At 38.9% G+C, this 21802-nt stretch overlaps 1 long non-coding RNA gene across 1 annotated transcript; it reads left to right on the forward strand.

Annotated features, from left to right (window-relative positions):
• The first annotated feature begins 20611 nt into the window (after positions 1–20611).
• On the forward strand, positions 20612–21558 carry LOC122482531. Its single transcript, XR_006297197.1, has 2 exons — positions 20612–20822; positions 21111–21558. It is a non-coding gene; the product is annotated as an uncharacterized LOC122482531 (long non-coding RNA).
• Positions 21559–21802: the final 244 nt, after the last annotated feature.

The following is a 21802-nucleotide window of genomic DNA, read 5'->3' on the forward strand; positions in this document are numbered from 1 at the left end:
GAGTTCTCCTTTCTTGTATCTAATACGTTGTGAGCTAATATGCTGGGACTTGATTTGCTGAACAGCAGTGATTGACAGCTCCTTTGCTCAATGACTGATCAAATCTCTTCTGCTTCAGTTTTTCAGCATGACCCCCTTCTTCAAATTCCCTTTCTTGACTCATTCCTCTTGAGGCTTTACGAATCTTCCAGAATTCTGACATCAGTTTACAGAATCAAACATATTATGCACATACTGTATTTTTCACATATAGTAAAGGGAAAAAGACGTCATTTCCATCTAAAGGATATAAGCCTCATTCCTTGTGGCTTGCTCAAACACTTGATTAAACAAGAGAGGTGATTTATTTACTCCTTTTATGGTTGCTTAGACCATGGACGGGAAATGTCTTTGTGTTAGGTAATCCCAATCAATTACTTGCTGCTAGTTGTAACCAGTTTGTTGAAAGAGCAATAGACAAGGCTTCCAATATTGTTCAGGTGATGGCATATGTAGAAAGGAATAATTGTATTATGGCCAACGGCATCCAGATATGTTAGCCCCTGAGACTGCCTTTTTCAGGCCCGCACACAGTGGTCCTGGGAGCTGAGGGAATTACCATCTTAGCACATCCTTCACATATCCTGCTTAGGCCTAAGAGGTGCATGAGGTTTCCAGCAGGAGTAATTAATTTTGTATTTACACCACTACCCATTAAACATTCTCTATGCAATTTTCCTACTCCAAGTCCAGAGGAAGTCTTGGAAAATCTCTTTGCTTTCCCAGGCATAGTCTCATTTACCATTTAATTTAAATCAAAATGCAATCTGTTATCTATTTCAAAGTTTCTCTCTTCCCCATAGCTGGCTCTGTAACCTGTGGCTGGAGGGGCCAGGCTATCTTTCTTTTCAGGTTCCACCTTTTCCTCCCCTGTGTCCTGCTGCCAATGGCACCTCTTGAGTTTGGGTAAAGGGGGAAGGAGGAGAGGTAGTGATGAGGCACACTTGGCTGGTGCAGGTGATACTTGGGGTTGGTACCTTCTGGGTGGGCAGTTATCCCAATGCTGGCTCTCTCTCTTGGAGTGGTGGTATACTCACACACCCTTTCTACTGGGGCCTCCTCACCCCAGCAAGCAACCCTCCTTTAACTTGAGCCCTGGTACCTCAGTGCTTACCCCTCAGCTAAAGGGAAAACTTAGTCCTGTTGCTCACCATTTGGTGGGAATGCAACCTGCTCCCTCAGCAATTCCATCCCTCTGTCTCCCCAACACAGGATGTACCAGCTCACCTCTCACCTTTTGATTTTTCCACATGAGAAGGAGACACCTGTCATTGAATTCAGGGACAGAGGACAGATACTCCCCAAATCACTCTAGGCTTCACTCCAGCCCTTGGTAGTACTGGGGGCAGGGGAGGCGTGTTTCCAACTCTCAAAGCACCTCAGCTGAATAGCAGCCCATCTTATCCACGTTTCTGATGAAGAGGAGAAAATGGGAATATGGAGGTGGTTTGCTGAAAAACTCAGTAGGAGTTTCTTTCAGTTTTCAGAAATAAACCAAGATGTTAATTAAAAAAAAAAATATTAGCAATACTGACTGGCAAGCTGAAATTAATATTCACTAAAATCTATTACTGAAGAGGCTATATTGCTGTTTCTGACATCACTGCTCAAGTCTGTTTCAAATCTGATGTAGCTTTCTTTGTGACATTCAGCACTATCAAAATCTTCACATAAAATCTTTCCCAGAGTCCAGTTTAGGCTTTTTACTATAATTTGTGCACTGGATGCTGTACCCTGCAACCTGTTTTATAACACATCATCAGAATCCCTCAAGATTCTCAAATGATTACATTTCAAATGCGAGAATTTTAATGCCTTCCAGGAAAATGTAGATGTTTTTCTTAGACATACTCAGAAAATCCCATGCAATATATTGAATGATCTGCATGAAAATGTTTGGGAGGTACATTTCCTCGGAGGGCAGGCTGCCACATTCCTTACCTATGAGTAAAGCTTTCTAGGTGGCACAGAGAGGTAATGCCCAGGCTTCCATCTCCTAATGCCAAGTTTTCTTCAATTGATGTTCCCCTCACAGCTGCCAGTAACATGTGGAATGGGCACCCACTATTACCAAGGAAGAACTGGGGCCAGAATCCAAGGCATTAGAAGAATGGTGTTTTCACACTCTCCTTGGAGCTCCTGCAGTGGGTCTATTTTGAAAATGTTACAGAGCCAGATACCACTATCTATACAGAGATAAGAGACATATAAAAACAAACAGAAACAATGAAAAAGGAAGAAAAATAACAAACAAACACAAAACTCAACCTCTCTACCCCAACACCCAGAATCAGGGGCAAATCCTTTCACCAAATTTTGTACTGTTGGTGATGTCATGGAGGACTGTCCTACCACAGGCTGTTAAAAACATTTAGAGTGTCATGTAAATGGAGTTATACAGTATGTAACCTTTTGAGATTGGCTTGTTTCACTCATCACAATGGCTTTGAGATTCATTTGAGTTGTTGTATGTATCAATGTAGTTTATTCCTTCTTTTCTTCTGAAAATAATGATGTAATTCACCACATTGACAAGCAGAAAAAAAAACTCCATATGCTCATCTATATACAAATACAGAAAATCATATGAAAAATCCAACATCTATCCCTGATTTAAAGAAATATCTCAGCTAGAAATAGAAATAATAAACTAGGAATAGAAGGTAACTTCCTCAATCTGAGAAAGAGTATCCACAAAAGCCTGAAAGCCAACATAATTCTTATTGCTGAAAGATGCTACAATTTCCCTGTAAAATCAACAATAAGAAAAGAACATCTGAGTTTACTATTCAACATTGTACTGAAGGTTCTAGCCAATGCAATAACAGAAGAAAAAATAACTAAAAGGCATTCTGGGAAGGAAGAACTCAACTTGTCTTTAATCATAGACATGATCATACACATAGAAAATCCTAAAGAATTTACAAAATTCTACTAGGACTAATAAGTGAGTTAAGCAAGATTAAACAAAAGGTTAACATGCAAAGTTAATGCTATATCCACATGCTAGCAAAAACAGACATTGACATTAAAAAAACAATAACATTTACAATAGCATCAAAAATATAAAATCTTCAAAATAATCAAAGATGTCCAAGGCCAGCACATTGAAACTACAAAATATTGCTGAAGGAAATTAAAAAATAATTAAAAAATTTGAAAGATATACCATGTTTATTGTTGAAAACTTAATTGTTTTAAGACATTTTATTCCTATTTTGATTTATAGATTCAATGTAACCCCGTTGAATATCATATCAGCCATATTTAGAAATTGACAAGCTGGTTCTAAAATTTATGGAAATGTCAGAGACCTAGAATAACCATAACATCTTTAAAAAAGAAAATCCAAAGTTTAAGACTTATACTGTGTGAAATCAAGACTCACTATAAAACCTAGTAATCAGGGCATCTGGGTGGCTCAGTTGGTTGAGCGTCTGACTTCAGCTCGCATTATGATCTCATGGTTTGTGAGTTTGAGCACCATATCAGGCTCACTGTTGCCAGCGTGGAGCCTGCTTCAGATCCTCTGTCCCCTTCTCTTTCTGCCCCACCCCCACTCCTACACTCTCAAGAATAAATAAAACATGAAAAAAACCCCTAGTAATCAAAATAATGTAGTATTGGAATAAAGATAGAAAATTAGATTAATGGAACAGAAATGAGGATTCATAAATGCTCCCATATTTGCCATTGGTATATGATAAAGGGGCCAAGATAATTCCATGGAGACAGGTGAATCTTTTTAACAGGTAGTGCTACAAGAAGTGGTCATTTGTGGTAGGCAAAATTCTAAAGATGTCTCCCCCAGATCTGTATTCTTATTATTCAAACATTAGTATATGTACTACTGCTAAAGGGATTTTGCAGATGTAATTAAGGTTACAGAATTTAAGATAAGAAGATTATCTAGGACTACCCACATAGGCCCAATTTAGTCAGTTGAGCCCTCAAAATCAGGGGAATTTCTCTGGGTGGGATCAGAGAGATATGATGGAAGAAGAAGGCAGTAATGGGAGGTCAGAGGGATTCAAAGCATAAGAAGGACTTGACTCAGCTTTGAAGACCACCATGACTCAGGAAATTCAGGTGACCTCTGGAAACCAAGGACAGAAAAAAAAATCCCAGAGACTCCAGTCCTACAACTACTGGAACTAAATTCTTCCAAAAATCTTAATGATTATGGAAATAGATTTTCCCCTTGAATTTCATCCTTTATTTTGGCCTTGTGATTCTCTAAACAGAGAACCAACTAATCCAAGCTGTACCTGCGCTCTGACCCATGGAAACTGTGAGATAATAAATAGTATTGAAGTTTATAGTGTTTTGTTATGGCAGCAATAAAACTAATATACCATATGTACAACAAAAAAAAAATTGATCCTTGATGCTAACCTCATACTGTATACAAATGCTAACTCAAAATGAATCATAGACCTAAATGGAAAAGCTAAAAATTTTAACCTTCTAAAAGAAACAATTTGACTTTGGGTTTAGTGAGAGTTTCTTAAATAAAACATAAAAAGCATACATTTTAATCAAAATTAGACTTTATGAAAATTAACTTTTGCTTTTTTAAACACACTATCATCATGTGAAAAGTAAAATCAAGCCATACACATGGAAAAAATATTTGCAAGATATATATACAATGTATCTAGAGCATATAAACATTCCTTACAATTTAATAAAACAGCAAAGAACCCAATAGCATATGGGCAATATGTTGAAAAGACACTTCACAAAAAAGGATGGTAAATAGGTAAATGAAAATATACTCAACACCATTAGACATGAGGGGAATACAAGCATAATCATGAGATACAACAGCATGTCCACTAGCATGGCTAAGAGTCAAAAGACTGATCATACCAAGCACTGGTGAAGGCATGGAGCAGTTGGAAGTGACATACATTGCTGGTAGGAATTCAACTGATACAGTTACTATAATGGTCAATTTTGCATATTAACTTGGCTAGGTCATGGTTCCAAGATATTTGCTTAAATATTATTCTGGTTGTTTTTGTGAGGGTATTTTGTATGAAATTAATATTTAAATCAGTGGATTTAGAGATTGGCCTCCATGAAGTAGGTGGTCTTCCAATCAGTTGAAGGCCTGATTAGAACAAAAGATTAACCTTTCTTGAGCAAGAAGGAATTCTTTCAGCAGATAGCCTTTGGACTTGAACAACAAACACAACATCCTCTCTTCCCAAGGTCTCCAGGTTGATGACTTTCTGAACTGAACTGCAACTTGGTAGACTGAGTACATTGGTACTCTACAATCTACAATTCGTAGTTTGAGTAAAGCAGATTGCCTTCTCCAGTGGAGATGGATTTTATCCCATCCATTCAAGTCCTGAACAATAAGCTGAGCAAAATAGAATTTACTCTCTCTGCCTGACTGTTTCTAGCTGGGACATTGGCCTTTTCCTGCCTTTGGAGCTGGACTGGAATTTAGACCATTGGCTCTCTTGGTTCTTGGTCTTCAGATGACAGATCATGAGACTTCTCAGCCTCCATAATCATGTGAGAGAATTTCTTATGAAAAAAATCTCTCTCTCAATGCAACTTGAATGCACAGCCTCTCAGAGCTCCTGTTAAAGTGAGAGAATTAATTATGAAAAAAATGGAATCCTATAAATTGGAATGGGGATTATGTGGAAATATATCTGATAAATCTGAAGATATTGAGTCCCTAAATTCTGATGAGTTTTCTTTGCTAGTAGAAGAGGTCTCTCCACCCTCAATGTAAGTGGTTTCCCACCCCCAGTGGAGTGGTTTTCCCAACACCAGTGGTAGTAGTTTCCTTACCTGGATAATAGCCTTTTTGTACCCATTGAGAGGATTAACCTTTCATGGCTTGAAGAAAGAGTAATGGCTTTCCCTGAGGCAGTTGCCATGGAAGACAATGCTGATTATCCTCAGGGCCCACCTTATCAATTCTCTTTTCTTCTAGACCTATAGCTAGACTAGTCCCAGCAGGCCCCTAGGGGGAAGGTACAACAAGTGACCCATGAGGAAGTACGTTATACTCGAAAAGAACTACTTGGGTTTCTAATTTACAGGTAGAAACCCATGGAACTCATATGGGAATGGATATTAAGGATGCAGGATAATGGTGGAAGTTGGATTCAATTATTCCCATTGGATCAAGCTCACAAAGTCAAGATTCTGCATTTGATATTACAGCTTAAGGTGTTAGGAAGATCTTTCAGTTTGTTTGATTGATTGGTTAAAATATGAATCAAAAGGTGGCCCACAGTGAATGAATTGGAAATTCTAGGCTTACCTTAGTTTAGTGCAAAGGAAGGGATTCAATGACTTAAGGAGATGGGAATGTTAGAGTAGATTTGTCATTTGAAACCTACTCATCCACACTGGGAAGTTCGAGAAAACACACCTCACCACTACTGTGAAAAATAAATTTGTGAGGGGAGCCCTGATAGCTGTGAAAGGCTCTGTGATCACTCTTCCTTGTAAGCCAGACCTAATAGTGGGAACTGTAGTCACTCAGTTGTCATGAATAGTTCTTCCTTATTTTGTTATGAATGTGTGTGTGTGTGTGTGTGTCCTCTTATCAGGTAATGGTAAGATGTATTAACATTATATCATAGTATTTAAGTATTATTAATGTTATATCATAGTATTTAAGCTATGGGATATCAATAAGAAAAGTAAACATCACATCCTATTTTGGGAAAAGGGTTAGTACACTTTCAGTTGTTTGTAGGAGTACCATATTAGATGGAAGTATGACCTTGTTATTGCCTTCATTTGGACATTTTGATTTAAAGAGATGTGTATAATGTCAAATTGTCAAGGAGTAGACTTGTGATGGCTAATATCATGTGTAAACTTGGCTGGGTCACTGTCCCTAAGTATTTGCTAAAACATTATGTGGGTGTTCCTGTGAGTGTGTTTCTGGATTATATGAACATTTAAATTTGTAAACATTGACTAAAATAGGTTGCCCTCCATAATGTGGGGGGGCCCTCATCCAATTAGATGAAGGCCTGATGTCATGGCCTGTGGCCCCCCAAAATACATATGTTGAATTTCTAGTCCCCAATGTGATGGTATTAGGAGGTGGGGCTTTGGGGAGGTAATTAGGTTTTGATAACCCCATGATGGGATTATTGCCTTTATAGGAAGAAAAACAGACACTAAAGCTTTGTCTCTCACACAAGTGGGGGTATAGCAAGAAAAATGGTCATCTGCAAGGAGGAGGGTCCTTACCACCACAATAGTACACTGATCTCAGACTTTCTAGCTTCCAGAACTGTAAGAAATAAATGTTTATTTTTTAAGTCTATGGTATTTCTATGGTATTTAGTTATAGCAGCTCAAGCTGACTAAGATACCTGACTAGAACAAAACATTGACCTCCCCTGAGCAAGAATGAATTCTGCCAGAAGATGGTCTCCAGACTTGAACCACAACATTGGTTCTTGCTTGGGTGTTTAGTTTGCTGGCCCACTCTGAAGATTTTGGATTTGCTAGCCTCCATAATCACGTGAGCCTACTCCTTAAAATAAATCTCTCCATGTATACATATCCTATTCATTCTGTTTATCTGGAGAAGTCTGACTAATACATTCATTTTGGGAAACAGTGTGGTGGTTTCTTAAAAAATTAAACATCCACCTTTCACATGTCCTAGTCATTCCATTTACCAAAGAAAAATAAAGCACAAGTCCACACAAGGATTTATACATGGATGCTTATAGCATCTTTATTTCTAATGGCCCCAAAATGGAAACACCCCCAAATGCTCATTAATAGGGGAATTGATAAATTGTGTTATATCCATATAGTGAAGTCATATTTAACAAAAGAAAGAAGAACTATTGATATACATAGCAACGTGATGAATCTCAAATGATTATGCTGAATGAAAGAAGCCAGTAAAGAAAGAGTATTTCAGTCATAAGTTCTTTCATATAGAATTCTAGAAAATTAAAACTTATCCATAGGGTCAGAAAGCAGTTCAGCAGTTGCCTTGAGATAGGTGTGGGGATGGAGGTTCCAAAGGAGCATGAGAAAAATTTTGGAAGTGATAAATAGATTTACCATCTTGATTGAGGCAATGGTTTCAAATATCTCAAAAATCATCAAATTGTACTACTTTATGTACAATTGATTGCATATAAACTATATCTCAGTGAATCTGTAAATGTCCCCAAACAATAATAACAATAAAGCAGACACAGATCATACCTTCATGGTGTTCACTATTTAGTGAGATAATAATCACTAATATTTATATAGTGCTTACTATGTGCCACGCAGTGTCCTGAGCCTGTATATGGCATTTCTTTTAACACTTGTGTGGTATTATTATCTCCTTTTTATGGAAGAGGAAAGTGAGGTTAGAGAGGTTAAATAACTTGATTTAACCTCTCTAACCAAAACTTTGAGTCCTTAGCCATTTTCCTATAGGGCTTAGTATAAGGGAGAGCAAAGTTTGAGGAGGCACAGGAACATAAATGACTCTGGGGAAAGAAGCAGAGCCTTGCATGTCAAGCTCAGGAGCCAAACTTTTATCTTGCAATTATATGCATTTGTCAAGTGTTGCTGTCTATCAATCAGATAAGGTGAGAATTAGCAAAATGCACCAAAAAGAAAGGAAAGATAAAAAGATGGGGATTAGAGAGGGATAGAAGGCAGGGAAAGTGGGAGGGAGAAAGGAGGGAAAGAAGGAAGGAAGGAAGGAAGGAAGGAAGGAAGGGGCAAGCCAAGTTGTGCCCTCAAGGATTCAAAATAATAACTGAAGCATAAAAATGAATAATTCTGGTAGGGCTGGAGAGAAGTGGCCAGCATGCTAACAACCTCAAGGCCTAAGGTCTTGATAGATGAAGTTGACTGGGGAAGGGTTGGTTGTAGGTCTCTCATTGTCATTCATTCCTACTTGGTGATTCATCATCTTCAGTGTCTGTGGACCAGTTGGGCAAATTCACTCTAAGTATACACTGAATCAGTGATGGTTGCTACCACTGTGAGATGATGGATAGAGTGGGAAGATAGAAGGGGAATTCAATCAATGTTCCTTGGAATTTCCCTGAAAATGCTAAATGATATTTTAGGAAGAAAATTTCCTAAAATGATATTTTAGGAAGAAAAATTCATTAGGAAGAAATGAAATTACCATTCAGATTATAAATGCTTACCCACCATGGTAATTCCAAAGACTTAGGATGAAATTGCTCACATTGGGACAACACAGACAGAATATTTCAATATCTCAGTTGTAGCACACATAGAGATATTTGTGCACCCCTCTCCGAATTCATTTATTAAAGCCCTAATTCCCAATGTGATGGTATTAGAAGGGGAACATTTGGGGGGTAACTAGGTCATGAGGGTGGGGCCCTTTTGATGGGATTAGTGCCCTTGTACAAAGAGACACCAGAAAGCGTCCTCTCTCTCTCTCTGCCATATGGGCACACAGAAAGAAGGGAATTTTCTGCAAACCAGGAATAGAACTCTTACTAGGAACTGAATCAGCCAGCTCCTCGGTCTTGGACATCTTCCAGAATTGTGAGAAGAAGTCTTGTTTGCTTAAGCCACCGAATCTGTGGTATTGTGTTATAGCAGCTCAAGCAGACCAAGACATGGGACTACTGCAATTCTGAGAAAAATGCAAATGGAATCATCTTCAAACATCACAGCCAAGCTGCAGAGGAGACAAATTGACAACAAAGAGATCAATGTTCTAGTTTTGACCCTCCAACTAACATAATGTGTGACGTTTATTGTCCTCAGTTGGAAAATGAAGGGTTGAACTTAAATATCTTGAACATCTTCTGGTTCTTAGCGAATCAATCAGACTCCACTTCTTTTTATTCTTGGTTGAGTTGTTGTGAGCTGTACCTCTTCTCAAACTAAAGGGATGACACAGAGATGGAACAACTTCAGTTTCCTATTTTTGTGGGGTTCTCATCTATCTGCAAGTTTTATGTAATTACTTAACTTTAAGAATAAATTTTCCTAAAGTTGAGGTTGATTGGAAGAGGCTCCTGCGGCTTTGGAGCAGTAATGAATGGTTAATATGTTAAGTGCTTTAGGGCAAGTTTAGTTGCCAGACAACTAGTTTTAAGTTCTTGCATGAACACTAGGGCTAGTTCAGCAACACCTGTCATCTCTTCTGTGATTTAGAGCTGTTTGCAGTGAGCCTGTGCCAGCAACAGGTACTGAGGCCTCAACTGTCATCACAGGTAGGTGGGCAAGACTAATTAGGCAGTGCAAAATCATTAGTGTATGTAATTATTCCAGCTCCCTTTTGAAAAAGGGATAGATGGACACTAGAGGGGTCTGGCAGTCTGGGTGGGTGGAGGAAGGTGGGGGTGTTTCATGGAATTTCACAGTCCCCTTGGCAGGCACAACCTGAGTCATTAGACTGATCTCATCCATCTTGATGTTATTTCTCTCAACAAGCAATAATCTCAGCTTTCCATGGCTTGTGGTTTCTTAAGCTGGGAATGAATTCCTTGACTCTGAGTGAAGGTGTCCAATTGGAAACATTAAAAAAAGATTTTTTTCATAAAAATTAATAAAAGTTCATAAAGATTTTGTCATCAGGGAGTGCCCAATATTTGGAAGATCTAATGGATAAAGGTCACTTTGGAAATCAGCATGGAACCAGAGGAATGATTAGTCAATCACTCAGGCATTCTTATAACCGACATTTATTAAGCATCTGCTGTGTACTAAGCCCTATGCTAAATGTTTCAGATATTGGAGGTGAGCAACTAAAGGTTTTTTTTTCAAGGAATTCATGTATTAGCAAGAGAGATGAAAGTATAAATTATTAGACTTAATCACATGAAATTGCAGATATTTGACCATTTTGGTCTATTAAAAATACTAATTTCATATGGCTCAATTAGATGCTATTATGTCTTATATATAACATGCTACAGAAATAGAAAAGAGCAAGTGATTAATTGAAATTTTGGATAGTTGTCAAAAAGGCTTTAGTGAGGAGATGGTATTTGACTTTGGCCTTAAAGGGAGAATAAGATTTTGAAAATATTTTAAAAGGTGAAGTGAGAAGTAAGTAAGTTGCATTTATGCCATAAATGTTTACTAAGTATCTATTATATGTAGAATGGGGTAATATGCTTGAGATACAGTGGTCAGCCTATAGAACTGATAATCTCTGTCTTTCTGGAATTTACATTTCAAAGAGGGAGGTAGATCCTTAAGAATAAATACCTAATTAACTAATAGCAATCCTGACAGATGTGAGAAAGAAGTAAAGTCTGTTCTGAGGGAGTGTAATGGAGGCCTGACTCAGTCTGTGGGTGTAGAATAAGTCTGAGCTGAATTCTCAGGCAGAAATAACCAGAATAAGATAATGGGTTGTGGAGAGCATTCAGAACTGAGGAATTCACATGTGCAAAGGCCCTGCAGCAGGCCAAGGTTGCAGAGTCCACCTCTCTCAAATTTCAGTATTCCTAAGTGTACACTTTTCTCTGATGTGATCACATTTCCAGGGTCTCTGGAAGTAGCTAATTACACACTAAGAGACATGGGTTCTAAGATGTAGCCAAATCACTAATGAGGTGACATGGGCGAAGATATTTAAGCTAAGAGCCATCTGTGTGGAAGGAAAATTAATAAAATAAAAAAACAGAATGAAAGTGGAAACAAAATAAATAATTAAGGATATGCATTTTTTCCAATTGTTCCGGAGTTTTCAGCCTCCTTTTCAGATTCCTACTGATTCTCCTTGGGCCTTACACAGAGAGCCTCAGAAGAAATAGGCTAAACACTTCTTGGGAGCTTTTACCCGAAAGAGCCTCAGAGTCCCCCCCTTTTGTGGGCAAAGGAAAGTTACAAGTGTCCCCTCTTGGACACATGTGGGTCACTTTTGGAAAGCTCAACAGTTTGGCATGGGGTCTACCAGCAGACTCCCTATGGAAGGAGTCCTCAGAGTCTGGCCAGCTGAGGACAAAGCTGTGACATGCTTGGGTTTCTGGGAGAGGAGATGGGTTGCCTCCTGAAAGTCCTGTGCATCTTTCGTGGCCTTTCTTTGCCTATTCTTCATGTCCAGCATGAAGCATTTGCAAAAGGGTCTGAAGCCATCACAGTAATGAGGTAGTTACTTCTCTGGATAATGGAAATGAGTCTCGCAATTCCCAAGACAGTTGTCCTCCATAGGAGGAGGCTCAGGCACTTACCTTAACATCTTTAGTTGGGGAAAAAAATCCATGATTTGATTGGCTTATTCATTTATTCATCTATCCATTAATTCATTGAACAAATATTTTGATTGCTCCAAGTGGCCAACTCTGCAGTAGGTGCAGAAGCACCGTGGTGAGCAGCCTGTATCTCTATCCCAGATAGAGATGACTAGAAGGTGTTTTATTTATCTATCTATCTATCTAATCTATTTATTTATTTTACTTTGATGTTCCCAAGAATCTTTATCACCTTTCAAATGGCCTCAGAACCTCCAGGATTTCTACTGGACTTGGGCTGGACAGGAATCTGAAGCTGAAGTGCTTCTAATTATTCCAAGTTGCAGGTGCTTCAAATTTCTCCTTAACCTTGAACGAAGATGGCTTCATCCCTGGGCTTTTCTCATTTCATTCAGACTTGACCACTTATTCCCCCATCTGCACCTGCTGGAAATTCCAGAGGATCAGACCAGGCCAGCCAAGACCAGCTTCCAATTAAAGACCCCAGTCAGCTGCACTTGAGTCAGAAGTGAGCCTTCCGCAATTCTGGGAGAGGCCAACATAAATACCTGTGCTGAGTGGGACTTCAGAGGTTCGAGGCACAGTCCCATCACGTCCTGCTTGACCATCATCACCGCCTCCCTCCCCTGTCTGAAACAATCCTGGGATGCATTTGCAAAATCAGCATAATGCCACATCTAAAACAGTCTCTGTGGAGGGAGCCAATGAATCAAGCCTCTCCAGCCTGAGAAAAGCAGAGAAATGAATCATTGGTGACTTTAGGAAGAGTACAGAGTTCATCAGTGTAATCAGAAACCGTTTAAACATCCAAATTAGCAATCTTATTTCCTGAATCCATGGGGTAATTGCTTCTCTTCATTTTAGATGTGCCAACAATAAACCCTTTCAAAAATAAAGTCAAGTAACTTGCAAAAGAAAATAAGAATCCAGATGGATATGAAACAATTATCTCAAGTCTAAAAATATTAGTGTGAGTAGGGATTTTAGGGCTCATCGGTAAAATGGAGATAGTGTGCATACCACATAGGATTGCAGTGCAGAGGAAATGTGTTGAATGTGAAGCACTTAGCCAGAGCCTTGCATACACTACTATTATTTCCTTGAATTCAATTCTGCCATTTTATATATGAAGGACCTCAGGTCTGGAGAAGTTGACTTATCTTGGGTCAGAAAGCTGTCGGTGAGCAGACCCAAGACCTTTAAACTGATGCCCAGAATAGAATCCTTTCTATTTCACATGCTTCCAATGCCTAGCCAGCCTAAATCAACACATTTTGGTTCAACCCCTTGAAATTCTAGCAGATGCTGAAGGAGATGAGACTTTCTCAAAGACTTCTGGCACATGTCTGTCACTAAAAATTGCTTGAGGTTACTGCGTGAGTCCTAAGAAAGCTTTGGTTTCCACCATAGCCTCTGCCTTTGTACTGATTGGCAAGCTGCTCTCACACCATCCTGATGCCTGTTTAGAGAGGTATTGGCTTCTTAGGGGCATAGGACATGCTTGAAACACATATCCAAGGGGCCTTCTGGAAGGAGAATTGGGAAGAAGGTGGTAAAGATAGGTGATGCTTTAAAAAAAAAGGAAGCTATGGAGCCTTCTCTGTTACACTCCAGATTTCCATAAATCTTGCTTACAATGGATATTTATTTTGGCCTTTTTCAGTTTTCTATTCCTCTGTTTTATATCAGAATTAAGAGGATCTGACTAAGGGGAGAATATTAATTGGCAAAGCATGAAGATGACTGGTCAGGTTTATCCTCTTGGAATTTCCACCAGGGGTCGAGAAACTGACAGAAGCAGGGTCAATCAGTCAATTCATGCACTATTACAACTTTGCACAATAACACACAGATACCTTACCTTTTCTTTACCTTAGAAAAAGCCATTAAAGACGTGCTTTGGTGGCTCAGTGGTTTGTGAATTTGAGCCCCGAGTTGGGCTTTGTGCTGACAGCATGGAGCCTGGAGCCTGCGTCAGATTCTGTGTCTCTCTCTCTCTCTTTGCTCTTCCCTCCCCCCTTCTCAAAACTAAAAGTTAAATTTTTTTTTTAAAAGCCATTAAATACATTGGTTAAATAAATGTATTTTTTCTAAATATAATTAGAATACCTTATTACTAACACATTCTTTCAAATTCACTTTCTTAAAATTGGTGTCTTTCTCCCTCCTATTAATTGAATTTGGCTGTCTTAATGACATTAGATCCTATCTATGCAAGTTTATATTTAGCTGCTATGTACAAAATTCTTTTATTCCTTTATGTTAGACCTTTTTTCTTTCTTCATTTACCCCAGTACCATTTTACACTTAAAAACATACAGAGGTGGGGGGTTGGGGGCTGGAAGGGAAGGCTTGAGGGATATATTGTATACATTTACGAATTTGCATTGGCTCTTTGTTTTTTTAGGGGTCAGCTGAGGTCTCCCAGCCTCTCTTGAGACTGGACAAAATTAGCAGGAACTTCCCAACCCCATTGTCTATGGATTTCCAAAGTTCTCCTCAATATTTCTTTGAATTTCTGGGGAGGGAGCAGAGTGGAGTTTGTGTTCTCAAGGCCTCTTCTGCTTCCTGGGTAACTCTTTCCTTCTTGTAACTTGATCTTCATTTATATCCCATAAAACTCTGTTTATTCTGTGATCAAATAGACCAGAAAACCCCCACTTATAAAACATAAAATTAAGCAGAAAATACATTTCTGAACATCTTAAAGGGTAAGGAGAAAGGTTACTAAATTGAGTGTAGAGTATAGAAACACAACCCCAAGCAGAAGAGTGGAGCTCACCATTCTTAAAATGTGCATTAGCTACACTGTCCCCTGGAGATTTCACTGGCTTCCACCTTACCACAAACGTTTTGTCATATTCTTGGCACCTCTCTTTCCTTTCCATTTGAGAACAAAACTACAAATTCTTCTCTTCATTTCACACAGGTCACCTTTCATCTTTCTCTGGTATGTTATCACTTAACCCAAGGAGCCTTAGAATAGTTTTTGTCTTTCTCAAGACACCTGGCTGCCCCCATTGGAGGAGTGTGCCACTCTTTTTTTTTTAAAGTAATTTTTTAATTGTTTTTTAATGTTTATTTATTTTTGAGACAGAGAGAGACAGAGCATGAATGGGGGAGGGTCAGAGAGAGGGAGACACAGAATCTGAAACAGGCTCCAGGCTCTGACCTGTCAGCACAGAGCCCGACACGGGGCTCGAATTCACAAACTGCGAGATCATGACCTGAGCCGAAGTCGGACACTTAACCGACTGAGCCACCCAGGCGCCCCAGGAGTGTGCCACTCTTGATCTCAGGGTCATGAGTTCAAGCTCAGAGTTGGGTGTAGAGATTACTTAAATAAATGAATAAATAAATAAACTTAAAAAAAGGTAAAGTTTTTGTTCCTCTCAAATAATGACAATTTTCTACCCAAGGGGAATTTTGGTGTCACCCCTGTGAAGAAGGTAGCTTTATTTACAACTAATACAATTGTTTATACTTATATCATGTTTTATATTTATATCATGTTTGGTCCACGTATTGGCTATTTTATATAGCTTTGTATAAAAACCATAAAAACTACACACTGTGTGTATACACTATAGCAGAAGTAATCTGTGTTGCAAGTTCATTGGGATTCATGGCTGTTCCTCTTATTATAGGGCAGGTATTTTTGAAGAAATGCCTATTTTCTCTCTCTAAACCCCCAGGGGGAAATAAGGTGGGCAAGCTGGGAAATGTCAGGATTCAGGCTCACTGAACTAGAAGTGAAGATTTTCCTCAAGTGATTAGGAAGAGAAAGAGCCAAATGGTAAATCTGAGACAATAGTTCTTACAGAGTCCCAAGGGTCTAGATTAGTTGATAAATCCAAAGATTGGAAGTAAATCCCAAAAGTGTGCGCACGTGTGTGTGTGTGTGTGTGTGTGTGTGTGTGTTGGGGAAGAGTTTGGGAGACAACGCCAAGAATTAGAGGCCAGAGAACGCTAGATGAAATGAAAGGATGCTGATATATCAACAATTTGCCTTTTCAGATAATATACTCTTGGCAGAGAATTGGTCCATCCCTCCTAGGGACAAACAGATACTCCCAGGCACTTTTGTGCATAGGAAGCCAGCCTCTGCTTCTTTGCATACTGTTACTGTCTTAGCAACAGTCACGCTTTTGTGAACATTGTCACTCTAGGTAGTATTAAGTGGTTGGATTCTCCTCAGGGATTTTCCTGAGGGGCAAGTTGTATTTTGAATCTAATGGGAAACAAGGTACTCTGACTTGAAGGTTAACCAAAAAGGCAGTTTATAGGGGCGCCTGGGTGGCTCAGTTGGTTAAGCGTCTGACTTCAGCTCAGGTAATGATCTCATGGTTCGTGAGTTTGAGCTCTGCCTCAGGTCTGTACTGACAGCTCAGAGCCTGGAGCCTGTTTCAGATTCTGTCTCTCTCTCTCTCTGCCCCTCCCCCTGCTCACACTCTCTCAAAAATAAATAAACATTTAAAAAGGGGGGTTACAGTAAAAAAAGGCAGTTTATACCAATAAGTGTGTCTTGATACATAGGATAATTCCCCACGATAGAATTTGTAAATCATAAAACTCATGTATTAGCTTTTACCTGAATCCCATATTAAGGTATTCATTAAAAGACTCTCTTGATCTTATAGTTGTTGAGACATTCTTACATGATCTTTTGAAAAATTATATTTTTCTGACTATAAAAGTGATATATGCTCATATACATACAAGAATACAAACATAGGTAATTTAAAGGTTGGAATTCCCCCATCATTCTATCCCTATAATCTTACTTCTGGAAATCACTGTGAACAGTTGGTTATATACCTTTACATTTATATTTATAATTCATTCTGTTCTGCAACACAAATTTTTAAAACTGAGTGATGTATCTTAGACATATTCACATCAGTGCCAACAGATCAACCTCATTTTATTAGTGGTTGCACAGTATTCCATTGTGTCAATACCATAGTTTTATATCCTATTCATTGCTATTGAACATTTATATTATACACAATCTTGCACTAAATATATTTTCATCTGTTCATTGTGCATTCATGAAGTATTCCAGAGAGAAAATGGCATTGTTGGGTTAACAAGTATGCACCTTTAAATTTTAATATGTGTTACAAAATACTGTACAAAAATGCTGCACCAGTTCACACTCTCATTGAATTCCTGTCTCCTCACTTGTCACCAGCATTGACTGTTATTCAACCTTGTAATCCTTGGATGATATAATAGGCAAAAAATGAAATGTTTAAAAATTCCCATTTCCTTTATTATTATGAAAATAAATATCTTTCCATATGTTTACTAGTCATCTGTACTTCAATTTTTAAAATTAAAAAAGATGTTTATTTATTTTTGAGACAGAGAGAGAGAGAGAGAGGCAGAGAGAAGGAGACACAGAATCTGAAGCAGGCTTCAGTTTCTAAGGTGTCAGCACAGAGCCTGACGCAGGGCTTGAACTCACAAGCCATGAGTCCATGACCAGAACCGAAGTTGGACACTTAACTGACTGAGCCACCCCTTTGTACTGAATTCCCTGTCATGCACTTTGCTTATATGTTTATTGGGTGTTCTATCCTTTTCACATGTATTTTTAAGAGTTCTTTTATTGTTGTGGATATTCACCTATTCATTCATTTAATAAATATGGAGATTCTAATATGCTCCACATATCATACACAATGGTGAATAAAATACTCATGGTCCTTGACCACATGAAGAGACAGACATTAAATAAGCATACAAATATATCGAATTAAAAAGTGCTTTACGTATTTATTCAATAAATTGTTGAGTTTCTGCTAAGGAGTAGTATAGGAGAGAATAAGAACTAGAATTCTTGGGATGCCTAGCGTTTTGACTCAGTTGGTTAGGCATCAAACTGTTGATTCAGCTCAGATCATGAATTCACGGTTGTGGGTTTGAGCCCCACATTAGGCTCTGTGCTGACAGTGTGGAGCCTGCTTGGGATTTTCTCTCTCTGCCCCTTCCCTACTAGTGCTGGCTCTCTCTTTCTCTTTCTCTCAAAAAGTAAATAAACTTATATATCGAGGGATATATAATTAAAAAGAAAAAAATTTTTTTCTTACTCTACTCTTCAGCACTCTGACACCAGACTGAGGTACAGAGGTCCCACACCAGCCAATTCTCCAACTCCTCAGATACTGAGTGTTTCACAATTCAGCTCAATCTGATACTAACCCGAGTTGTGCAGATCCCACAGGTTAAGGGCTTACCCCACAAGACTTCCCCCATTTCAGATGCCTATCAAAAGTAGTGTGTCCCCAGGCTACCCTCACTTCTGTTTGATTTGGCTACAAAATTAGAGGTTCTCATAACCCTCTCCTTAAGAATTTTCTGCAACATATCACAGAACTAGGGAAACATCTATGTTTATTGTTTTTTTTTTTAAATAAAGAATATGGTAAAGGATACAGATTAAGAGGTACAGATGGTGAGGGATGGGGAAGGGGAAAACCGTTTCCATGGCCTCTCTTAGCATCTCCATGTGTTTACCAACCCCAAAACTCTCTGAACCTGTATTTTAAGGATTTTTATGCAGGCTTCATCATGTAGGCATGATTATTAACCCAATCTCTAGCTCCTCTCTTACCTAGAGGATGGAGGCTTGGGCTGAAATTTCCAAGCTTCTAATCAGGTTTGGACTCTCTGGTGAGAAGCCCCCATCCAGGAGCCAACTAAGAATTGCTTCATTAGAAAAAAAACATGCTCCTATCACCTAGAAGACTCCAAGGGATTTAAAAGCTCTGTATAATATGCTCCTGTCATTCATAAAACTACAGGGTTTTAGGAGCTCTGTGTCAGGAATGGGTGTCAAAGAAAACAAATATTAGAACAAAAGATGCTTCTAGCATCCCATCCCTGAAACTCAGGGGATTACAAAGGTTTTAGAAGCTCTGTGTGTGTGTGTGTGTGTGTGTGTGTGTGTATGTGTATATATATATATATATTCTTATTATTTCACAATAATCTCTATAACCCTGACTTCTGGAAAGAGAATGGATTGTAGGAAAGCAAGAGTGCATATAAGGAGACCAATTAGGAGGCTTTTGAAATAGTTCAGTTGAGTAATAATTATGGGTTGGACTAGGGAATTGGCATGGAAATGGAGAAAACTCAACATATCTGAGGTGTTTTTTGGAAGTAGAATTGTTAAGAATTGGTGATGGATTGATGTTGGGGGTATATAGGAAAGAGAAGGAAATGTCAAGGATAACACTCGAGTTTCTTTCTGGCTTAAGCAAATGTATGGAGATTAGTGTCTTTCATTAAGATGATAATATCTGGGGGTAATGGTGGGATATAGAATCAAGAGTTCAGTTTTGACATGTTATGTATATGATAACTATAAGAAATAATGGTAGTGTCAAGTGCGCAGCTGTATTTATACACCTGGAGTCCTGGAGTGCAGGAAACTCTGGATTGTAGATATAAATTTTGATGTAATCACCATATAGATGACATTTGAAGCCTAGAGGATGGATGCCATCATCCAGGAAAAGGGTGTCAATAGAGAAGATAGGAAATCCCAGGTCTGAGTCCTTGGAATGTCAAATTTAAAGATTGGGTAGAAGAGAGAATCCCAAAAGGAATCCATAGAAAGGGTGGTCAGACAAATGGGAGGAAATCTTGAGGTATCATAAACACCTAATATAAAGTGTTTTAAAATAGATGGAGTGTGCAAGTGTGGGGTTAGTTATATGGAGGGAAAATGCTAACAGGAGGTTAGTATTGAGAGCAGAAGGTTTTGCAACTCTAGGATCAGACTATGAGACCAAAGATCAGAATGATTGCCATTGTGAAACATCTCAATTGGATTAGGGAGAAATGAAGACAGGAGGTGTAAGGGGAAGATCAGAGAGTGGTAGGATCCACAGGTTAGACATTTCAGTGAAGTTAAAGGATATTTGTCACTGGGGGTATGTGATCAAGTGAATGGAAAGCTGGTTTCCCAGACAGAGTAGTGTGTTTGTATTCGTGATTTTGAAGGTGGTCATTCTGTTGACAGTAAGGTCCAGAATGTGACCACTGTGTGTGGTTGAAATGAAATGGAAGAAAGATCAATGGACTGAAGACCATGAATAATCAGAAAGTCTGGATTGGTGGTTCTCGGGGATATTTAGGTCTCAGAATGAGGACAGGAGTAAAGTGGGAAAGATACTGAGCCAGGTTTAAAGACTGAAGGGCAGTGACCAGGGCTTCCATGCATGAGAACACCAAGTGGGAGGCAGTATTGCCAGATGGTGCAAGCATCAAAGAAGCAGGGTATGTGCAAAAGGAGGGCTTCTCCCTCGTCATGAAATTGTAAAGAGGCTAATACAGCAATTTGATTCAAATCTCCTGATGCCTTTCTTTCCATAGGGCCAATGGAAATAAGGAAGGAGGAGAGGCAGTGTTTTGGCCCCTGATTGGTCGAAGAGAGTGACAAAATGGAGAAAAGGAGGAAAGAACCATCAAATCCTGCAGCTGCATCTGGAAGAAGAAGACTAAGATGTTCCAGGTTTAATTACCAGAATGTGGGAGGCGACCTTGGAAGAGCAGTTCCAGGAGGTGAGTGGGAGTCATGAAGGCTCGAAGATGGCTATTCCACCTAGGAACTTGGTGGTAATGGGAAGGGGAGAGCTGTCACTAGAGGGAAAAGTTTTAGGGATAGTTTTTTGTTATTGTTTGTTTGTTTGTTTTGAGAATGGGCACTCCTTCTTGAAAGACTGTTGACCTAGTCTAGTTTTCTTCTTATCTCTCTGGCCACTCCTTAGTTTTCATGAAAAAGTTAAGGCTAGAAGAGATAATTGGAGGGTTGGAGTGACATTGTGAATTTTTCTAAATCTGACTCCCTAGGTCACCATCTGGCCCTTGGACAACTCCCAGTCAAAACGAGACCAGAGATACAAAAAAGATACAACAGACGGAGGAGTGGATGGGGCAGCATTCTGCATTGTCATGCTTCCTTCCTCTTTCTCTCCAGAACCTTGCCCTGAAAAATTATCTTTAATATAACATACAATGAGTCAGCTGTCTAGATTACAAAACTACTTCAATGTTTGAAAACAAAATGGAACAGAATAAAATCTGGGCTTGAGAGTTTAGGGTGGAGGAGTTGAGAATTGAGATTTCTATATCAAATTCCTTACCACATTTCTTACTAGAGTCCAAGCCCTCAGGAGCTAACCATACTAATGACAGTCATTCCATTGTTTCATTTCTGAACAGTGTTTAATAGTGTAGCAAATTTGGAAATCATACCTTTTTTCTTTTATGGAGTAATAAAATGACCCCTTTGTGACAAGTGGGTTGATGAGTACAAATTAGCTAATAGAAGTACAAAAGAAAACCAATGTGTCCCAGAGTCTGGGCTATATATATATATATATATATATCTTAAGTTTATTTGTTTATTTGAGAGAGACAGACACAGCACAAGCAGGGGAGGGGCAGAGAGGGGTGGGGACAGAGAATCATAAGCAGGCTCTGAGCTGCCAGCGCAAAGCCCCATGCAAGGCTCAAATTCACAAAACCATGAGATCATGAGC

This window comes from Prionailurus bengalensis, chromosome D1 (assembly GCF_016509475.1).
Source record: "Prionailurus bengalensis isolate Pbe53 chromosome D1, Fcat_Pben_1.1_paternal_pri, whole genome shotgun sequence".
Lineage (NCBI taxonomy): Eukaryota > Metazoa > Chordata > Mammalia > Carnivora > Felidae > Prionailurus > Prionailurus bengalensis.